The sequence below is a fragment of the Melopsittacus undulatus genome, chromosome Z (genome assembly GCF_012275295.1).
Source record: "Melopsittacus undulatus isolate bMelUnd1 chromosome Z, bMelUnd1.mat.Z, whole genome shotgun sequence".
Classification (NCBI taxonomy): Eukaryota; Metazoa; Chordata; class Aves; order Psittaciformes; family Psittaculidae; genus Melopsittacus; species Melopsittacus undulatus.
Genome location: NC_047557.1, coordinates 78,948,078 through 78,965,419, shown reverse-complemented (window position 1 = coordinate 78,965,419; position 17,342 = coordinate 78,948,078). Strand labels below are relative to the sequence as shown.

Here is a 17,342-nt window from a genome sequence, read left to right as displayed (position 1 = left end):
GGTCATGAATATTGCTTTGTGAACCATACCAAGTATTATTACAATTTAGAGGTGCTTTTGAAGTTTTAATGTTCCGTGTCAGTTGCTGTGCCTAAGAGCCTAAGTGTTTTCTTGAATTCCTTTAAAACATAGTGTAAAATAGTCAAGGGTATAAAAAATATAATATTACTTGGCAGAACAAATTTCAATCAAAAAGGTGATGATTGTGATATTAGGTCTCTGGTATTGTAGTCCTACAAATGCTAAAACTTTTATTTATTTCCTACATCACCGAGTACTTTACTTGGCAGATTTCAGGATAAAATCTCAAAATACCAAAATAACAACACAGAACCGCAGCCTCAGCCCTCTCGGTGCCTACCCCAGCGGGAATGTTACTTCCAGTGTTTTACAAAGTGTTAAAAGTACAGATTATGTTTTCTCAGTCTTAAAAAAAAAGGAATTGTTAATTTAACCCTCAGTAATCATATTTCACTTCTCTGCCATTGCTGTCTACAGCCCCGTCAGATTTTTTTAAACCAGCTGTTGAAAATAACTCAGTTTAAAGAGTTCACAGCTAGAACATGAGGGATTCATCATTATATATTTACTGTCTGAGGCTGATATAGCGGTAAGGTTTTTCAGATGCCATTGATCTATTGCGCATGTTCCCTCCCCGGGTTGCAGGACGTGCTTCTATTTGCATAAGGCCCTGGGCAAGGTTCTTTCTTGCATTGATTGGCCTGTCCAAGGGAGCCTGATGTGCTCCTGCATTGATCACTCTGTCTTTTCTTGGAAGGCAGTGTTACACTGAGTTCATCTCAAACATTCTAGGGAGAAGGGAAAACTTTACTGCAGATGTCTCAATTTCATTCAGCTGCTCCTTTGAGTAGAGGCCTTTTATTTTTTCCAGGGTAAGGTTTTTGCGTTTGGTTTTTTGTTTTTTTTTTCATTTGGATGTTTTTCTTATAGCTCATCATAGACTAGAGTTTACTGAAAACCTGTATTAAGTAAAATCACCATTATGTACACCATTTATTCCATGCTGTGGTTTGGGTTTTGTTTGTTTTGGGTTTTATTCTTAAAAAGCCTGTAGCTTCCAGCAAAAACCAAACTATTCTCTCTGCAAGCAATTCACAGTTATAAGTGGGACTTAATCTAAGACTGTACATGCTGGTGTCCTTGCTTAGATTAATGTTGCCAGTTTGTAACAGGCATGATTTATATTGAATTTCATGCAGTCTTACAAAAATATTTTAAGGTGGCATCTTCAAAATAAAACTGTAGCTGGGCATTGGTTTTCTAGAGATGTACTTCAAAGTGAACCAGGCAGGTAAATTGCTGAGCAGACCAATGACTGACCAGCAATGTGTTGATCAGAGAGGACAAATACTTCCTTACAGTGCCTTTGTTGTTACTTATGCTGTGTGTCAGCGGCTGGCTTTCCAAACCTGGGTTTGGCAGCTGGATTCTTGGCTCACCCTTGCAGGGGAGGGAGGTTTTCAATGTCTGCTGCAATAACAACCCATATTCAAGAGCTCTGAAATCCACCACTGCAATTTCTGAGCACCACACGTTTGCCTACATGCCTCATCATGGGAAAGATGCCCAACATTATTGTTCACTAAACTTATTTTTGTGGTCAGAAAATTATTTGACACATAGACTCTCCCGCATGCAAAGGTGAAATGTGGTTATATTCACAAGGTGGCTTGTATCTAGTGAATATAAGCTCAGATGTGAACTTTACTGGGTGCATGATAGTACTGCACGTTGGTAAAAAATAAATAAGAGCTCCTGTCCTACAGAGCAGTGAACATCACAAAGCCATTCCTTCATCATTTTTTTTAAATTTACTATGGATATTTTTGCATATGCTGTAGAATTTTCTTTGAAGGAAATAAGTATTCAGAGATACACAGCTGAGATCATATTAACACAATAACATACATTACACAGGTGGGGTTTTTATCGCTTGGATTGTAGTTTCGTGTCTTTCACAGAAGCAATAATGTATTGCATTGTATTGTGATATTTTGGCTTAGGGAACATAGTCCTTTGGTCATTCAGTAAAACAAAACTTAGATAAGTATAATTCAGGTAGCATATATGAAATTTCATCTTCATTATCATGCAAATGCAGTGAGAATGTAACATTTCCCAAGATGTCATTTGACTATTAGGATCTTTAGAAAATGGCCTCTCAAAGCCACAAAGCTAATATCCCAGAAGAAAGCTGTATAATATCTAAAAATTTTCTATCCTTATTCTATATGAATAACAAATGTAATAGGACAGGCCATTATTAAAATCGCAAAAGAATGTGTTGACCTATTGATACAGAGGATCTTTTCTGATTTTTGCATCTGTGATGAATTCTGAGCTTTCTGTAGCATAGGGGATGAACATGCAAATACAGATTTCAAAAATCTGCAGGGGGAAAAGAAAGTTGGGTAGTAACTGGAAATCTGTTCCTTTTTGTTCCAGTATATAAATGAAATCGGTGGATATTTATACCGATAACTATTTTGTTATACATAGCAATATCCTATGCAAGTGTTACATATATTGTGTGACTGCATTGTGCACAGACTGTGCATCCGCAACACTTTTCACTTATTTTAAGCTGTCTTTTGCTGATATCTGATTCAAAGAACATAGAAGATGGGCTAGGGCTAAATATGAGCTAATCTCTTAAGTGGGGATTGGAACTTGCCTTCAATTCTGAAATAAAAGAAATTTTAAAAAAGAGTATCTTGTAGCAGCCCATTATCTGTGTTATTCAGCTGAAGAAAAAATGCTGGACTTGCTTATGTGCATGAACTGTGCAGGGCAACAAGACCCAAAAAATTTCTGGTGGCAAAAGAGATCTTTTGCAAATAGCTTCAGTTTTGGAAAAGAAAGGATGGGACATGATTGTTTATAAGCAATTAAAATGAAGAAATCTAATCTCTTACTTCAGGTAGAAATACTCTCCAGGAAAAAGAGTATCCGTTGCATGCATCACCATGTGCTGTGAAACAAAGCATATGCCTAAGGAAAACATGATGAAGATGTATATAGGCTGTTGCAAGACTCTCTGATACCCTCCTCCATGGATGTTGTATAGAGAGATTTTTTTCAGCAGATACTTGCAGCCCCAGGTGATATTCTGGATGTGTTGAAATAAGTATTTTGAATGGATTTAATAATTGCTTCATTGCTGGGCATGAAGAATACGAGTAAGTCCTTTTGCTGATAAGGTCTGTCTAGAATAGAGCAGCACAATGCTGAAAACCTGTACTTTTAAGTTTTCCTGTGAAAAATACAACTTCTATGGCAAAAAAAAAAATGTGGCATCTTTCTGACACAGGACTGATGTTTTCCAAGTAAGTACATACAGAATAAAATTCCAAAGTCTGTGCTTATTTTTATTTCTATTTTGTAAAACCATAGTGTTCAGAAACTGGAAAAATTACAGACAATGTCTGAAGTGTCATCTCCCTTTCGTGTCACTGAGGCAGTTTCATTTTATAAGCATGTTGCTGAAGATACAAGGTGTTTTTCTGCTGGTTTACTAGGCAGATCTTTTCGAAGTCCAGGTACTGCTAATGTGACAGACACCATGTGGCAATCAAGTGTTTTCAGCTTCTTCATTCTCACTTAAACATTTTTACTCTCTGTGTATCATATATACATGGTATCTGCCCTTCACTCAAAACCTTTTGATGATCTTACTGTCAATTGTCCATCACATGCAAGATACTCTAGTGCACTTTTTAAAGACATCAAAGTTTATTTATGCTAAACTTCCCTTTTTTTTCTTTTTAAGTTAAAAAGGGCATTTAAACAACAAAGACTTCATCAAGAACCCCTCAACACTTGTGATCTGCTGCAGCAGTCAGAGCAGGGAATCGATAGAGCCTGCCCGTCTTGTTCTAGAAATGCTGATTTTCTATCACATTCGTATTTTGAGGAGAGGCTGCTCTGGATGCAATACAGGCTGCTTAGCACCAGATTTAGTGGGGTCACCCTTTTGAACCCTGCTCTACTGCCAAAAGGGTAATGGGTGGTAGCATTCATAGGAATAGTGCATAATAAAGACAAAACAATTAGAACCGTTCTGCTCTGCAGACTCGCATGTTGCTTCTCACCACCTGTCTTTCTCCAAGAAAAAAAAAATACAAATGCAATTGTCATATTTAAGTAGAGGCTAAATCCTAATTCGGCTGGACAAAACTGATTTTTGTTGCATGGCAATAATTGATGCAATAATTTGATGTGCTTACATCAAAATAATGATGTAAGTTATTATTTGCATTGCTTTGGATTGCACTTCTTTTGTGTGTACTGGATACATTTTTATATTTTTCAGCATTCTGCTAAGTACAATCTAAGTGAAGTTTTTTACTCTAATTCTGAAGCAAGTGCTATAGAAAAAAAAGAAATTTGAAATTGCAATGCCACTATATTTGGTAAATTCACATGAATCTGTGGAAAGAGATAGCAAGTCTATAGTTTGTAACCGCACAAAATTAAAATTAGCTACATAATGCACATTCCTCAAGATACCTTATTTTGAAAAAAAAAAAATCTTTCTGCCTTCTGCTTCTCTTTCATACGTACTAAAGTTTTTGAAGTTTAAACAAACATTTCTAAATCATGTCGTTCAGGAGGTGCATCCCATAGGGAAAAGCATCCGCCTGCATTTGGTGAGCCAAGGGCACACAGGCATATGCCACAGCATGCGGTTCTGTGCGTCCCCCTTCCCGCATACATCTTCACACTCAGCCACACATACTATGTATGATTGGTATAAAATCCTTAATAAATTTTAGCACAGTAATTTCTATAGCATCAAAGAACCATTGATGCTGTTAATGCAGGAGGTGTGTTTCAGTCCTCCGTTTCCCCCTGACCTCTCTCACGCATCAACACACTCCCCTTCAATCACTCCTCTTCCACCCAGATATATCCCAAATGAAACTTCCCAGCCTGTCAGCAACAAATGCCCGGTGCTGCCCTTGCACGTCCCTGTCCTCCCTTTCCTGCTCAGCCACATGCTTGAAAGAGCAAAAGTGCCGAGGTCCACACCCCACCACCCCCACCCCTCAAAAAAAAACCTCTGTTTTGATTTTAACCCTCTTTGCAGTGGGGAGATAATGAGTGATGCCGAAGGGATGCTGGTCTTCAGGTCCCTCTTTTCTTTTGCTGCTGTCATTCGTGGGCCCGCCAAAGCTAGCTCTGCCTGGCCTCGAATGGCGAATGGTTGTAAATAACAGCTGCTTTCCTCTGCAAAATTATCTTCTGTTGGCCAGCCAAAAGTGTAACCCCGTGTCACATCTTCTGCAGCAGGCTGACATCCTCAGACACGAGGGATCAAGCAGTGCTGCAGCAAGCAACCTTGTCTTTTCTTCTCTTCCGTGAAATAGCCATTAGCATCTTTGTGTGAGAAAGGGGAAAATAATACAGAATTTCCCAAATCCTGCAATATATAACTGCAGTATATAACCCTAAAACTCCCAGCTCCAGACCACTTTGTGCTGAGCTGAACTGTTGCTGGGGTTTGGGATGGGTTCCCTGGGCGGCAGCACTGTAAGTCTCCTAGAGAAAAAAAAGCTCACTGATAGCAGCCACAGACACAGCATCTGCTGTAAAATTCAGCTGAATTATCTCAGTTGCTGTTGGTAACTTTTTCAGAACACTAAATTAATGCTAAAATCTAATGACAAAAACTCCAAATCTGTTTTTTATGGCCACATTTTCATATTAAGCCTCAGCGTGTATATGCCATTTAGAAATCTTAATGAATCTTACACAATTAAAGTTTCCTGGGCAATTGTGCCGTAATAGTTACTGTAAGGTGTCTAAAATACGTATCTACTGTCATTCTGAACATTGCATTTCCAGCCATCTCCTAAACTAATGCGTATTTGCAGCCTTCAAGTTAAAACAGGAATCAATTTATAATGCACATTGTAATCTTTTTGTAAAAGACCAATTATGTACATTGCGTTTTAAAATGCAAGGATGGGAATAAACGTCTATTAGTGTTTTACATGGGAAAGCAGAATACAAACATCTTGTGATCTGAATATATTTATAAATAGTCCCTTGCACTTTCTATGCAAATGAAATTGGGCAGCACTGTCAGGCTTCAGGTTTTTATTATTTTTTTAATTATTTGATGCTATTGTAAGAGTGGCTTATTTGACATTTCGTACATGTCTTTTTATAATGTTCAAGGGTTTTTCCATGCACCTGTAACTGGTTCCATCTTGCATTGTTCTTTTATACCTTTTGTCTTTGTTTCCATGTTTTATTGCCTGTACTTCGTGAAAGACGTGAATGCTAATGAATGTATGACATATACCATCATTCACAAGATGAACAGATAGCTTTCTCTCTTTGTCAAATGTTTATGCAGTAAAATGAAAAATTAAACAAGCCTGGCATGACTCTGCTGTAATTTCAGGTTAAATAAAACACCTACTGAAGTTTTGTATAGAAAAATTTTTGAGAGTGCCGAGGGACTGATTTTATATCCAGAGAGTAAAGTTTGAGGTAATTTGCTAAAAGGCATAGAAGTTATATTACAAAATTGTTGATACTGGACCATAATAAGGTCTAAATAGTGTTAACCTCCAATTAACAAAAAAAAAGGGGGGGGGGGGAAGATATCAAAACACTCATTATAGGTTTAATTATAATTTCTGATTGATTCAAAACCGTCTGACTGTGTTCTGGCCGCTCCAATTTAACCATTCAGCCCATGCTGCCCGTGTTGTGTATTCAGCAGCTCCTGTTAGACATCTTCACAGTGAGTGATTCTGCTGGGCTTCCCGACACCCACTTTCATGCTTGGCCTGCTGAAACGTATCCTTTTTTCCCTGAGTTGCCTCCAACAGTGAAGGCGCCTTGGCCACGTCATGCTCTGCGTGTGTGTGTACACATACGTGTGCACATGCATGGACATGGATGATGAATGAGAGCACCCATGCATGTGCAGCAAGCGCTCCAGCACGCATCGGTGTGATGCGTAAGTACAGAACAACCATGGGCATGCACTGCCCGCTCCCACGGGTGCCCGTGTGTGTGGGGATGCTCCCACGGGATGATGGGGGGGGGGCGGTTCACAGCAGCCGGTGACACTAGAGGGCACTGCGTGTCCTCGGTTGTGGCTTCCTTATGGGACCGCCGGCTTAACTGTGCTGAATTCTGCGATCTCACTTTAATTAACAATCAGATTCTTATTAAGAAATTGTAGGCTACCTTGTTAGTTGTTGTTTGCGTTTTACCCTTGTGTTGATGCAACGGGTGGAGTCACCATTACTCACAAATACAGAATCAAAGCATCCTATACAGTAGCAATTTATTTTCTTTCTTAACAGAAAAAGTCTCAAAATGTCATCCTTGGCAAAGCCAGAAGGCTGCATTTGCCCAGCGATGGGGTTTAGATCCCTTGCAGCTGGGCTTCCAGCCAGCAAGCATGATGCACAATGTTAGAAACATGCTGGGGAGGGTACCAAGGAGTTAGGGTGATTTATTCCAGCAAAAGTCAAGAGAAAGACAGGCAGACAAGAATAGGAAGTTTAAAGAGTGTGTCTTTGGTATGTGTAAAACACATATCATTCACATTATCCCTGGAAAAATGGTTCTTGAACACAGAAGATGAAATCAGCTGCTGTTCCAAATTCCAATGTTTCTTCAATTCATGGGCTCTTTTAGAAATGTTATTTCAAATGGGATTGGCAGAAGATGTTTGAATAGTCAGGTTAATCAGATTAATGAAAGCAGGGACCATCTCACAAACATCAGAAAATTAATATCATTATTAGACTTCCTATCAAAATAACAATGTCCAAGCTCCGTGTGAAGAGCCCAAGTGCTGCTGTTACCTCATCCATGTCTCTGGCAGTCAGCAAAGTACTGCAAGGAGGAGTGAGTGCTGGTTTTTTCTCTGCTGTGAAATACCAGCACTCAAAGAGATTAACTCCTGTGGTGTAAAGCACTGTTCATTGCTTAAGCTGTGATTTGGGATAGAGCCCTATATCAAATCTTTGCACTTTGTGCATTTTGTTTTTCTGTCTCCTGGTATTTAGCCTGAATATGTCTTTCTGTGTAAATTTTCTCACACCACGTATTCACAAATGTGTAGTTAACAGCTGGTTTGCCTGATCCTTGCGAATGACCTGTTAGGCAAGGTGATGAGTGTTTGAAATAATTGAAGTTTTTTCCACTTACAATATCTAATTTTCATCTGTTTGAAACTCAATGGTTTTCTTTCATAGGAAAAATAATTTTTAATAAACTCCTAGAGTACTGTTTTAACCAGAACTCCTGGCCATTGAAAGGCAAGCAGTATAACAATAGGTTTATATTTTGTGCTCGGTGAAAGTACTTTATTTTAGTCCAGCATAATCACTTGCAAATACCAAAATGATTTGGAGCCATTCTAGTTCTGAGCAACACATTTTTAAACAGTGCAGTGAGTATATAAATTCCTGGAAAATCCTCCTGGAAGGTACTGCATAAATCCAGAGGACAGTATAGCATGTTTATTCTAAATATGTAGGTTTTCTAATTGGTTTTGTACAATCATGTAGTAGTCTTGGATGGTCTGGTCTCCCACCCGATCTTTAGTAATAGATCTGTCATTTAACAAGAGCAAGCATCACCTAGTTTCACTTATCGGCTTATAAGCAAAAACAAAAGAAAAAATGTTTAATCAATATGGAACAACTCATTGCATTCACCATTTGATAATTTGAAATCTTATTTTGTGCATGCTAATGGTCTACAAGCAGTGAGATGCCAGGACTGCTATAATAGGATTTTCCCCCTCCTAGCGGCATGTTGCTCATGGCTATAAAACGTTAATTTCAGATCCTGATACACTTGCATTAAATTTTGAGACATTGGCTGAGTGTAGTACAGCAGAGAATAACAGAAACACGGCACCACTATGGTGTAGCTAATCATTTGTTACCTCCAGCCAAAGGAAGCAACATTAATGTGCAGGCCACAGTGTCTGGGAAAAAAGTGGTAGGAAACTGGCAGAAAAGGTCTCCCAGATTTCTTCCTGGGGGTCTTGAGCAGGGGATTGAGGAGGGAAAGAAGAAACAATAGCTTCATCATCTCTTATAAAAGCCTGTTTAAATGGGTCTTGGCATACTTGGGAGATCCTGTTTGGGCATGAAAATAATAGTTGATAATGGGACTATAATACTTACCGAAACATCCTGCTTCTGAGAAAGAAAATACAGCTTCAGGGTTGTTTAAAGGTATGGTTTATGTATTAAAAGCAAGAGATTTAGATGCTTATCATCTGCAGTACACACCATACCTCAGTAATGTGTCTGTATTCTTTGGAGTATTTGCTGACAAAAGGAGCATGTTGTCTCTTCGTTTGCCAGTGAGGGATCTGTTGACTCCACAGCTATGTAAAAACTTCTCGGCAGCACCTATTTTAATCAGCAAGAACTTTACTATAAATCATTATCAAAAAAAAGCATTGTGTTACACTTTTGTACAAATACACTTATTTTGAAATTAATAGGGAAAAATAATACAGAGCCTGTGCTCAAGATGGGCTAATAAGCGTGCCCATGAGACTTTTCTTTTTAAGCACTAAATGAAAGCTTTTGCATTGCTAACAGGCTACAAAAGTTGCTTAGGTAATAAGACTCTTTTTCTCTTATCAATAAAAAAGAAAAGGGGAAGGATGGGATGGCTCAAGGGATTGGTAATCAGATTACAAAGTCTTTCACTTCTAGGTCACTGGTTCAAATCTGCCCCCTGTTTAGTAGTGACCAAAGGCTGTTCCCAGCTGATGGTTTTTCAGTAGTCTTTGTGCTATGCATTAATGGTCTGTACCCAATGCCTGTTGAAAATCACTCCTCGCCGCTGCATCAGGAGGTTCAACTCAGACCCTTTAAGTAGGAATAAACGACCTGCTCATGCACTGAAGGGTTTGCTGGTTTATTTTCCTGGAGATAATTTTAATAAATTTGTGGAGCTGTGCAGCTGAATCTGCACTGCCACAGCTGCTCTGGGCTTCCACAGCAGACCCTGCTTCCCAGCACTGCCACCATCACTTCCCACTGGCATTGCTTCATAGAAAATTGTTACCAGCTTACTAAAGAATTGGACTGGTTGGTATCTGTTAATTTCAGCCACATGCTATCACTCCCAATTTACTTCCATATTAGGCTAGAATAGATAAAATCATAATTAAAAAAAAGGGGGAATAAAATGAACATCCTTACTATTTTTTCATCTTAGAAGAAATAGCGTACTTGTTAGTAAAATCAATTTTGACATACAGAGTGTGAAAACATTTTTATTGATGGTTTTGGTGTGGCAGTAACACTGTGGAAGCTATGAGACTGCACCTTCAGTAGGCTCTCATGATATGCGTGTTTTATACCACTACAGTGTGCTCAGATAAATGTTAAAGAGCTTTAGAAAATTAAATACTGAAAACAAGGGGAAACAGGGAAGATTCCCAAGAACCTGCAAAAGAGGACTTTTGAGTGTACATTTTCTAGTGCTATCTCTTACTGGTTCTTACTGTCAGATATTTAAATGATGGACTTATAGACTTTGCTCTTGTCGGCATTTTGAAGTGCTGTTTTCCGTAAGGTAGGATAATGCTAGAGGACACTTGCTATAAATGGAATGTAATTTCTGGTTCATTAATATCTGAACCTGAAACAATGCTATATGTGCTCTGTACATTTCTGTGAAAACGGCTTAGACAATTCAGAGGTGTCTTTGTGTCCATAGGGATGCACACAACCCATCATAAATCTATGACTTTTTCCCCAAAATTCACCAAGGGAAAACTATTCCTTTTTTAGACAGCAGGCCTGCCACCTATACATTGCAGTAGATGTTTTGTACACAACTAGGTGTTTCATCAGTCCTAAATGATATTTTGTCCATCCAAACCTTGCTGGATCAGCCAGCTCCCTCATTGCTTGCATAAATTTTGGAATTTGGTCACACTTCAACCTCAGAAAATAAAACACGTGCACATGCTGAGCAGAACTTGGTGGAGCACCAGTGAGTGGGATGCACATCTGGTGCAGGGCTGGCACACATCTCTCCCAAGAACACACTCTCCAGTGCTGAAAGTGATCTGCTTAACATGCTTATGGCTGGAAAAGTGTGCTGATAAAACCTGTGCCCTGCAACATATATTCATTATCCACATTTTGCAAGAATGGCTTGGGTGGGATTTATTGCCACTGTTTTTACACTTGGCCTCCACCAGCCAAGCCAGCTGACTCATGATGCAGTGTGATCCTCTCTGGAAACCACAGAGGAGGAGCCCAGAGAAGGGCCACAAAGATGATACAAGAGCTGGAGCACATCTCCTGTGGAGACAGGCTGAGAGAGCTGGTGTTGTTCAGCCTGGAGAAGACTCCGGAACACCCTAGATCAGCTCCAGTGCCTAAAGGGGCTGCAAGAAAGCTGGAGAAGGGCTTTGGACAAGGGCCTGTAGGGACAGGACAAGGGGGAACAGCTTTAACCTGCCGGAGGGGAGATTGAGATGAGCTCTCAGACAGTTCTTCCCTGTGAGGGTACTGAGGCCCTGGTACAGGTTGCCCAGAGAAGCTGTGGCTGCCCCATCCCTGGCAGTGTTCAAGGCCAGGTTGGATGGGGCTTGGAGCAACCTGGTCTAGTGGTAGGGGTCCCTGCCTGTGGCAGGGGTTTGCAACTGGATGAGCTTTAATGTCCCTTCCAGCCTAAACCAGTCTGGGATTCTGTGAAAATAAAAAATCCCAAATGATGTGTTTGAGACCCAAAACACAACATCCAAATACAAGAACACTTTGGTATCCAATGTCTCAAACATCTGCAGGACTCCAAGCAGCTGAGGAAGCTTAGGCTGTCCCAGCTCTTGCAGGAGCAATGTCTCTCCATGTCATAGCACCGGGGTGTTTTGTGGGCTGCTCATAATGTTTTGCTCAAGCTTGCTCATTTCTGAGCCTCAGTCCCCATCAGCGGGGGGGCTCTAAGGTTAGCAATACAAGGGGTGAGGGTGAAGGACTGCCAGCTTCACAGGGCTGTGTGGTGCAGGAGCGCAGGTTTGTAAGCAAAAGCCATTAATTTCGGAAGTTCATACAAAGGTTACAGGAGGGAAAAAAATAATAAACTGAAAACATTGGCAGCACAGCTGTTGTTAAGCTCAGGAAAGCTTCCTTTTAAGTCTGGCATGAACCTTTGCTCCCTTTTCACCAGGGAAGCTGATTTTGTTCCAGCAGTTAGCTCAGGTCCTCTGCTCCAAGGCTGCACCAGTGTTAGGAGTAAGCAGACTCAGGATGAGTTCAGCAGGGTGCGGTTTGTCTGTACTTTCTGTGAGTTTAATCATAAGTTTAGAAAGTAATTTAGTTAAGCTGAGGTAATCGCCCAATAAGGCACTTGTCCTGGTGTAATGGTGCTTCTTGATGCAGCTTAAAAGGAGCTTTATATGGCTGTAAGTGCATGCATATAGATTGAACTGTGATTTAGCACTACATGTGGTTCTAAAGTATGTTATATACTGATGTGTCTTCCTCCTAAACTGTGCAGAAGCCCTCAAGTTGCTGCAACTGGTGAGTGGGCTAATCTGTCCAAGCACTGGAGATGGGACTGAGGTCTCATCTTTATGAGAGGACAGACACAGATATTGAGGCTGGCAAATGGGAGCTGTGAGTATCTAGTACTGTGGTTCAGTTATGTGGTGACTTTCAACCAGTGGTGGGATACAGCCAGACTCCTCGTGGTGGCGGGTTGCTCACCAAGACCCCAGCTCTGCCCTGGAGAAGTGGTGGTGGTGCCAGTGGTGAAATAAAGACATGGAAAACCCATCCTGGTGGTTTTCATCACCAAAGTGGACTTTGGAGTAAAAGGAGCAGAAGTAAAGGTTGCTTTTGGTTTTAGTGTTGCTTATAAACCTTATGAGATCAAGATGGTCATGGGAAATATCTTGCTAGCGATGTGTAAAGGTTTGGAAATAAACACCAGGGGTGGCTCCAGCTAAACTACTGGCTAAATGGTTATTATGTATATTTTATTTACTTTACTTTAAAATTAGGCAAAGAGCATACAGGAATGCTTCTCTGTGTGCTAGATGCTTGAACTTCCAACTGTGTGTTCAGGACCAAAGAAAAAGGAAATAGTTCTGTTTCAAGGAGCTTATCACTTGGTAGATACAAAACACAAAGCAGGGTTGAAGTGCTGTGGGAAAGAGGGACTGCCTTCTACCTTACCCAATGTTTATCAACATTTTGAATTTTTACTGATGAGGGCCAGAATTTGCAGTTTTTACAGTGTCTTTTGCCTTCCACAATATTAGTGAATTATTTTATTGTTTGAAGTGGGACTTCTTGAGCTGAAAGTGATGCGCTCTTAGCTTAAAAAGACGGGCAGGTAGGTAAATCTGCAGCAGGCTGTTTCTCAAAGTACACCAGAAACTTTGGAGATTGTGCACAGAGAGTTTAGCACGCATTGCTCATACTGTAGTTCAGGGGTGGCTGATTTTCATGGCTCTGCAGCATCCAGACAAACTTCCTGAGGATCCCATGGTCAAGGGACAAGGCTATGATACCACCCAAGGACAAGGCTACTGTTTCTTCTGATCCTACCCACTGGTACAGAGGCATTCACCACAGCAGCTCTGCCCATGGTGAGAGGGGAAGGTTGCCCAGTGCTTTCCCTGCCATCCCAGCTTGTGTACTGGTGTAGTCTGGTTTCAGGAGCTAGCTGGTGTGGCTTGGCTGATAGCTACAGCAGAGTTCTGGTCTGGCAACCTGGCTGCAACCACCAAAGGCAGTGTCTGATCCAAAATTTTCAGGATGTTTTCTCCATTTCCTAACAATAAACATTCACTGCTCTGAACATGCCAGAATCTCTCTTTGAGGCTTGTGAGTACAAGACTTTGGGTTGTTTCACCAGAGGAGGACTGCACATGTTAAATGAGCACCTTCTTAGATGGGAAGCTGGGATTTTTCAGTGCTGTTGTGCAGCATCCATTGTCATAGGCATGACAGCACTCATTACACTAAGAAATTACATTCATTATTCTTCAGTTGACTCATCGCTAGCTGGCATCACCTCTCTGACTAACGTCATAAGTCCCTGGGGGGGTTTATGGTGTTTGGCTAGCAAGCTTAAGCTGAGGGCAGTGCAGAGCAGGTAGCACACAGGTCTTCTGGAGCAGTAAACGATATGGGGATGAACAGCTCCTTTTCCAGATGGCAAAATGTCATTACTGAGGGTCCCCAGGGATTAATATTGGGCCTAAGGCTGTTCCATGGCTTCATAAGTGATTTGGGGGATTGGATCAAATGTGGCCTGAGTAAGCTTGCTGATGGTATCAAACTGAGCAGGGAAGTGGACACTTTGGGAGAGCCACTCTGCAGGATGAGTTGAACAGGCTGGAAGAGTGGGCTGACAAGGACATTATGGAGTTCAGCAAGGACAAGTGTAAAGTCTTGCACCTGGAAAAGCCCAGTCCAGGACTGCAGCACAGGCTGGGATCTTCCCAGATGGAAGCAGCTCTGTGGAAAGGGATCTAGGAGTCCTGGAGGGCACAAGCTCAATAGGAGTGAACAGTGTGCAGCTATGGCAAAGAAAGCCAACAGGAGGCTGGGGTACATCAACAAGGACATCACTAACAGAGATTAAGTTGTCACTGTTCCACTCTACTAACCTCTTGTCGGGCCACCCCTGGAATACTGTGATCATTTTTGGTTCTTGCTGTACAAAAAATATGGCGACAGGCTGGAGAGGGTTCAGAGAAGGTCCACAAAGATGATCCAAAGACTAAACAGTACATGGGGAAAGGCAGAGAGAGCTGGGCTTGTTCAGCCTGGAGAAAGAAGGCTCAGGGGAGACCTTATCACCATATTCCAGTATTTAAAGGATGGCTACAAAGAAGATGGAGACTCCCTTTTTGCAAGGAGTCTCATGGATAAGATAGGAGGTAAAAGGCACAAGGTACTTCTGGGAAGATTCCAACTGGACACGAGGGAAATTTTCCACAGTGAGAACAACCAGCCATTGGAATTTTCTCCCCAGGGAAGTGGTGGATTCCTCAGTGTTGGTCACTGTTAGGATCTGGTCAGATAGGATGCTGGGACATCTAGTCCACGTCATGCTTTGCCTGGAAGGGTTGGACCAGATGATCCTTGAAGTCCTTTCCAGCCTGGGATTCTAGGATTCTATGATGTGAGCGAGCTGATGACCAGGTTGGTGTGAGGTCACTGAGCAGGCCAGGAGGGTGAACAAGAAAAGACTCCATGGCAGTGAGACAGCAACCTTGGCTCTCACCCTTTTTCTATGTCCAGGGCTGCTGTGGTGGAAGTTGTGTGTTACAGCAGTGCCATGGCTCTCCAGTCTGATGGAGAGCAGGTCTGTGCCTGGTGTCTACAAAGGGTGGAGTGTCTGGGCTTCCTTTGCCAGTGCAACTGCCTGGCAGCTACTGGCATTTGAACCAGTGAACCAGACATTTGTCATAGAATCACAGAATGATTTGATTTGGAAGGCACCTGAAAATTCATCTGGTTCCACCCCTGCTGGCACAGTCGGGGACACCTTCCACTAGACCAGGTTGCTCATTGAGTTACAAATGTGTACCGTTTATGGGTGTCTGTTCTGTACTCTGAATGTGAAGGTCTTCATCTGAATCATTTGTCATACTAGATTAGCTATACATCCTTCAGGCTACTTTACAAAGCTCTTCTGCTTATGTAAGTTTTTATCCTCTGTGGAGGCTTCCTAGCCTTGCTGCTACTCCTCCATCTCATGAGTGGGTGGAAAACCTTGTTTGACATCCGATAGCTTGTCCAATGTCTGATAAAGAGGCCTGATGAAAAATTACTCAGTATTTCTGCTTTACTGGTTTTTTTTTCAGAATCTGAAGATGTCAGTCATACTGTGGTCTGCTTAGTGTAATTTGGTTTTCTGCCATACATGTACATGTTTCTTTGGCAAAGGAGCATGCATGTGGCAGCAGCAAACTAGTGGGAAAGAATAGGGAAGCTACTGCTCTCTCTTTTGGTTACCTGCAATAATAAATCACAATTTTTCTTTCCCTAACCCCAGAGAGACTTATCTCCATGAGTTTGTGTGAGCCCAAAAATTTCCATTTACATACCCTTTTGCTCAGGGACCTTGCCTGTGGAGAGGCTTTTCCTTCCTGAAGTTACTCAGAGGTTGCAAGAGTTGAAGCTGAGGCTTCAAAGGACAGGAAGAGTGTGTGTTGTCTTATCCTCTGGCTGAAGTGGAAATCCAGCTGTCTGTGTTTAAATAACAAGGGCATCAGACTCCATGCTCATCTATGAGGTGCTGAGCTTAACACTCAACTTTTCTCATTTTCTGTTTGGTGGTTGGTTGGGGTTTTTTTTAAGTCTATCCTTTTAATAAAATTTATACATAGGCTGACAAGTTTGTGTACACATATGATAAAAACAGGGGCAACTTCTTAAATAAATGCTTGGTCGTTGTTCATGCAACATCCAGAAATCTGTGGAGCCCTTCTTGATATTAAACAAGCGCACTTATCTCTGTTTCTTCAGTTATAAAATTAAGTATAAGAAAGCAGACTATTTCTTTGACAAATGCACCAGCATATTTCATAAAGCTGTAAGAAAAATTTTCCATGTATCATTCAAACAGCGCAATGAAGAAGTAATGCCATTTTACCTGTTGTATATGATACGTAACATGTAAAAACAGTTATTTACTTGATTGTTTCACATTCATTTCACTAATATGGTTGTTCACTTGTAGACTGAGTTCTGGATTTATACATTTATTAAAACATGAGAAAATTACTTCCATAACGTAACTGCAGGCCATGTTTTTCATTAGATATGAACCATTACCTTTATGATGGTAAAATACCAGAACAAAACTCCGGCCTCTTGTATCATATAATTTTCAAGACTTATGTATTACTGGTTAACTGCTTTTTAGGACTGGTTTATTTCAACTATTTTGTCATCATAAAGATTTAAGATTGCCGTATTTTATTTAACTTTATGTGAGTAAATACGAGTGCAAGAACCTGCTTATTTTGGCTGGAGGCTTTGAGAAGCTTTCAACCCACACAGGGCAAAAGAGTCTTGCCCAACAAGACAGGCTGACTATATAATTAGTTTAACTGATCAGTTTATAGGCATATTGTTTGTTTAGGTGCAGCAAAGCTAGTCCACTGTACTTTAAAAGATATGCAGCACAAGCAAGTACCTTAGGAAGAACAGTTTTGCTGGAGTGAGCATGGTTTATCTCTGTCCAGACCCATTGCCTAATTAATTTGCAATCACCCAAAGTAACAACCTCAGAGATGTTGACCAGGCTCTAAGCCCCAGGGCTGAAAACACTGAGGCAGT

General features: G+C 41.0%; 1 protein-coding gene across 5 annotated transcripts in view; it reads left to right on the top strand.

Moving 5' to 3' along the window:
* Nucleotides 1-17,342, top strand: part of ARB2A (ARB2 cotranscriptional regulator A) — a 283,581-nt gene that overhangs the window by 177,214 nt on the left and 89,025 nt on the right. The gene's annotated exons all lie outside the window — the stretch shown is intronic.